The 5,695-nt window shown below is 35.5% G+C and overlaps 1 long non-coding RNA gene across 5 annotated transcripts; it reads left to right on the top strand.

Annotated features, from left to right (window-relative positions):
- Positions 1-321: 321 nt before the first annotated feature.
- LOC106016407 (uncharacterized) lies at positions 322-4,873 on the top strand. 5 transcript variants are annotated; one of them, XR_011810612.1, is made up of 5 exons: positions 322-361; positions 450-508; positions 1,644-1,886; positions 3,490-3,582; positions 3,963-4,873. It is a non-coding gene; the product is annotated as an uncharacterized lncRNA (long non-coding RNA). The 5 variants fall into 5 exon arrangements; XR_001189117.5 differs by having other exon boundaries at positions 323-361; positions 1,638-1,886; XR_011810611.1 differs by lacking the exon at positions 322-361 and having other exon boundaries at positions 378-508.
- The last annotated feature ends 822 nt before the right edge of the window (positions 4,874-5,695 follow it).

Here is a 5,695-nt window from a genome sequence, read left to right as displayed (position 1 = left end):
GTTATTTAACATTTTGGTAGTTTATGTTAGTTGTATAAATAGAAACCTGAGATAGGCCAGCAAATGTTAAATCCTTTACCAAAGGAGGAAAAAAAATAAAATAAAGTTTGTCTTTAACTTGTTTTCTCTACACAAAGTAGCCTATATAAAATGTACATCTGAAGACAATTTCAGAACATTAATTAGAGATTGCCATTTGCTAAAATGTGTGAGGTCATGTATCAGGTAAGGAGGATGTGTTAAACAATTAGCAGCAGATGCTAGCCATTCTGGTATTTGCTTATATATTGAATTGTAGTCAACACCAACTCTTTCAAGCTCTGGATGGTTTGCATGAATTTTATTTCTTATGGGTCTTGGAGTAAGGGCTATTTTACTTTTCAGTCAGAGATTGTAGACTAACTCTTCTGATTTTTTTTTTTTTATTATTATTATTTTTTCTTATTTAGATTGCAGGCTTTTCTTTGCCTGCATTCCTGGAGATTTTGTATGAATTAAAACCATTAAGGTGAGAGAGCATGACCATCTTCTCTTCTAATTTAGCTGACCCCAATTTTAGGCTAGATAAGATCCACAGTACAGAGGGTTATTTGCTATTAAATAGCAGAAACTACTGCATTCTTATAATCGGTTCTTCCACCTTCATAGACACATACAAGGTGAATATGCAGTCTCTGTACCTCTTTGAATATGGCGTTCTAATACACTGGTCACAAATCAGCTGTTAATTCAGGCTAGTGTACATAAAGCCATCCTTGAAGCCTTCTCCTGAGAATCTCTTATAACAGTTTTCCTTTTCTTTCATATTTTTTTGGTATTTTTACCAGCAGAAGCCCTTATGTACTGAGTACATGCTTGCATGCTATAGTTGCTGGTTTAAACTTATAAGCCAGCATCCTAAATCACATCACATATTTCCTTTTTTGCAGGAAGGTTTAAAGTAGTGTGTGAATGTTCTGAATGCATACAAGTCAACTACTGCAACAACATCTCTTGCTATTACATAGTGCTTTGCTAAATAACTCAAGGAATGAGATCATTTCAGCACAGAGAATTTTTTGCTGGGTGTTTTTTCTTGAAATAAAAAGTTCTAAAATAATTCTGTTACTTACTATTTTAAAAAATTTCATTGAACTTGTTTGTTTTTCAAATAATAATGATGTTATCCTGATACACAAATAACTGTCTCACCAGGAAAGAGCCACAGAAAGTCTACCAAATTATCTTGAAGTAGGAAAAAGTGAGCATTGCAGATAAAATGACACAAAACTTCTGAACCTCTTTGGTAATGTTTGCAGGAAGAATGTCGAAGGTCACTTGGAATGTGATTGCAGTTTGTGAGAGTACTGGTTTATGATTAACCTCAGGTGAAGGCAGTAAGCGATATCTTAGGAGAACCTTTATTTTTGGTACTTCAGTGCATGATAGCTTTACTGCAAGAGAGACAGCGGTAAAGTGATAGCCAGAAGTTAGTAAGTGGCTTCCCCAGAATATTTTTTTTCAGGGTAAAATACTCTTTTTCCTTCTCTTTTTGACAACTCTCAGAAGACTGGTGTAGAAAAAACAGTAATGAAAAGTAAATGAAGATGCTCTACTCACCTGTTTTTTTTCTTCCTTTGACTTCTATTTTCTTTAAGCAACAGAAAGAAAAGATTTTCTTTCATCAAACACTTTCTGTGATGGCAGCAGTTTGGAGCAAATGTGTGATAAGAATATCTGCAACATAAAGATAGCTGGGAACTTTGAATCAGTCCCTTGGCTGACAGTGGGCAGCCCTGTGTGTTGTAAAGGATGGTGTGAGAAATTTTATACTTGGCAGATGTGGAATAGTTTGCAGCCATCCTAATCACTGCTGCCTTGGAATTGATTTAACCCTGAAACATGAGGTGAGGATTTATTTTTTTCTTCTCTCCCTATCTCTGGATATTTTTATCAGAATAAATGCTTCCCCCCCCTCCTCAAACAGAGCTAAAGAGGGCTATACTTATCAGTGAAAACCTGTAGTGATGAGTTTCAGTGTTTAACTATTCAGTAAGGGTGTAGAACTTTTAATATAATAAACCATTTTCTTTCAAAAAAATATTTTTCACAGTTACTCCCTTTAATTTAAATGACAGACCATTCCTTCTTACACTGAAAGATAGAAGCTCACAGTGCATTTACAAGTGCATGTGTTTGGTTTTTGTAGCCTGCCTCATTCTGCTCCTTACCTCCTCAGAGTGAACAAGCTTTCAATTCTTTGTAGATGAGTTATCATGATAATTCTAATCACCTTTCTCTGGATCTCCTTTACCTCGTTTATTTAATCTGATCTGGAATACTACATAATGTTACTCCTGATTTATGTAACTGAATTAAAATTTTCACATTATATGCTAGCTAAACAAAAAAAACATTGAAGAGTAATAGGAGTTGGCAGTTCTCATAGGAGCCTGACAAAACTAATGTAAAGATCTATAAGAAAAAAAAAACACACGAGTTTTCACTGCACATTGTTTTTAATAGTTGGTGTTTTTATTTGCTATAGCGTTTTCCATTTGTTTGTTCTCATTAAACCTTTCAATGGTCTGAATTCAGTAGCCTAATGATTTAGACAGCCTACACATTTTTTGTTGTTTATTCTGTTTTTTATAATTAACTTGGTTCAAGAAGGAAGCTTCCAGAGCTACTTTATGGAGGTTCTCTTCAGAAGAACAGAAAATGGGAGAAAAGAGTAAAAAATAATACTAAAAAAATCATAGCTTAGAAAACAATAAAACATTCATTTTAATTTCTCTGAAACTAGGAATCTGCTTTGGATTTCTAAAAAGTTACTTCAAACCCATGACAAATTCCAATTTATAATTCAGTTCATTGACTACACCTTGAGATAATTTCACCGAAGCCTAGAGAAAGCAAATCTTCATTAGGACATTGCTGACCATCTAGAACACCAGATATTTATCACTAACAATCAATGAAAAATTGGGGTAGGGCAGGAGGACAGGAGGACTGAAACTTGTTTGCTAAACTAAATAAATTGCAAAGCAGTACTGTGATATTGGAGAATCTTTTCCCCTGTTATAGCCTTTTTTATTTTTTTTTAATTATGATGACACTTACCCCTTGTAAGGTCAAGGTCCCAATGGCTTGCTGACATAAGTAGATATACAAACAAACCTATTTCCTGACCAGATAAGTTAGTTAAAACAGTTGAGACAAAATTAGTATATATGTTACTCAAACTTATTTCTACCACTTTTACAGGTGGAGAAAAGATTTTACATGCAAAGACCAGCAGCTTGCAATCACTGATGTAGTTAAAAACACATGAATAATTAGATTGATTACCATAAGGCTGCTTACATACTTGAGAATAATTAATCTTGAATGGATGTGGGGATGTGGTTGTGGGGCTAGGTCTTCTTTGTGTAATCAAAAAGATATTAGATGGAGGAAGAAAATGCATTAATTGTAATTTTTTTATTGCTTAAATTATTGGCTTTGCAGGGTATGGATGTGTAATTATGTCTATGGTGGACATGGAGAAAAGACATAAGATGAATGAGAAGAAATCATGAGATATACAACTGGCACAGTGAGGTAAAGCTGTTGCATTTTTACTTCATTGTGTGTTTGTATAGGTGCCTCTGCACTTTCATTAAGGAGCGTCAAATGCACCACTGGAAACTATTCTTTGAAATAATTAGTAGGGTTTTAAGAGTCTTTAGAAAACCTAGAGAGGTCTTCAGTCAGATCCCAATTTGAGAACTGAGTAAGAGATATTGGTAAGATCTACATATGTGTCCTAAGCAACAGACTGTATGTGAGGTTTTGCTGCAGAATGAGATGATGTTCTTAAAAACACTCCTTATGCTACCTTGGAAATATGGTGTTTGTGGGTAGGCAATCTGCTTGCAGTTTATTTGCTGTTTGGAAGAAGTGACAAAGAAGAACAGATGCTTTTTCTTTTGCTGTTTCAGTGGAATAATTCCAGAGAAGTTTGGAAAGCAGTGATGAAATCTTAAGATTTCAGAGAAATGTTGCAGAAGATTCTTCCATGATGCACAAGACTTGGAAAGAAGCTTCCAGTTGAACAAAATAAAGCAAACAGATATTCACAAGTTCTGGGGGAGAAAGAGGTGAATGATTTCAACCTCAAACAAGGTACTGGCAACTAGGAAGGGAGGTTAACACCTGTTAGAGATGACACCACCTCTAGAGAATGTGTAAGCACGTATGGTGTTTATACATAGGAGTAAGAAGGCCTAGAAAAACTTTTTTGTGTGTATTTTGAGGACAGTGAGAGGTTAGAAAATATGTACGTCTCCTCAAAGTTAAATTTCCCATTAACATGGGTGCGGTCATCTGACACAGTTCACAGTGTGAGATGGTAGAGAGCGTTTGTTTTAACCACACAAATCCCCTTAGGTCAGACTCTTGTCTCTGTGTGGCTGGTGCTTGATTCACAGAGAAAATTTTACTGAACAGAGCATTGGCTGTGACATTTGCTAGGCAAGCTTGAAAATCTAATGCCATACATTATTAATAACGATAAGTGTTCTGCAAAGAGAAGATATCAGTACTGGAATCATGTTCAAGCACTATATGCCAACTGATTTTGTTCCATCACTCTATAGCAAATACAATTATATGTTATCGATATTAAAGATGCCCATGTCATGGATAATGTGAATATATAATGCAAAGTTGTAATGAATTTTGGAATATCTGATTAGTCATGGGAAAACTGCTTAAAAAAGAGTATTCCATCTACATTTTGAACATGTTTTTTTATACACAGAATGACCGATTACACTTGTATTATATGCCATTTATTTTGCATATTTTAATTTCTAATTACTGATAAATTAAGATGACACTGATCTATTAATGCCTACTGAATGTTTAATTCATGGATACCTTAAAGTGCTCACTGTCGCAGAGGATTCTGATAGGTTTTGGCTGGAACTCCAAAGGAGTGACATATTTCTAACCTCTGACTCTGTTATATATACCAGGAAATTGAAGCATCAATGCCACTTGATTGAAGCATCAATTGCACCCTCCACAAAATTATTCCTTTTAAATTATTAAGATCTTAAGCTGAAATTCATCTCAGAAGGGAGCCATCCTAATGCTATGAATGCTTAATACAACTTAAATCTGTAAATGATTACTGGCTGCTTTAATGTAAAGTGTTTCAACTCTGATGTATTCTATACCCTAAACAGATAATCAGCAAATGATGGGAATTTTCATCTCTCTGACTTATGCCTGTACCTGTAGATGAGATGTCTTACCCAAATGGCAGAAAGACAAGGGATCACCAAGAAATATATGTCTGCATGTTAGGAACCAGAAAAAGATGCAGCTGAATAAGCCAGGGCTTGCCAAATGTCTTTGGACTGTTCTACTGATGAACAGTTTGTAGATGTTACAGCAAACCTCTACCAGAAAATCAGGTTCAGGTTGTAGAGGAGTACAATCCTATTTTTTTGCTTCATGATGGCCTATATCTTTGGAAATGCAGATGATTCTGTACCTTGGGATGTATGAGCATCTTGATGGCTCGACAGTCCTGATCTCCAGCTGCTTGCACTGGATACATGGCTATCCTGTGGAAGGTAACCCAGGTGCACATGAGTAAAGGAGTTGTGCTGTGTTGTAATGCCTCCTTAAGTCAGCACAGGGGCAGATTTTTCAGGGGGCAGCA

Source organism: Anas platyrhynchos, chromosome 7, assembly GCF_047663525.1.
Source record: "Anas platyrhynchos isolate ZD024472 breed Pekin duck chromosome 7, IASCAAS_PekinDuck_T2T, whole genome shotgun sequence".
NCBI classification, from domain to species: domain Eukaryota; kingdom Metazoa; phylum Chordata; class Aves; order Anseriformes; family Anatidae; genus Anas; species Anas platyrhynchos.
Note: the sequence above shows the minus strand (reverse complement) of the source record. Positions and strands in the feature narration are given on the sequence as shown.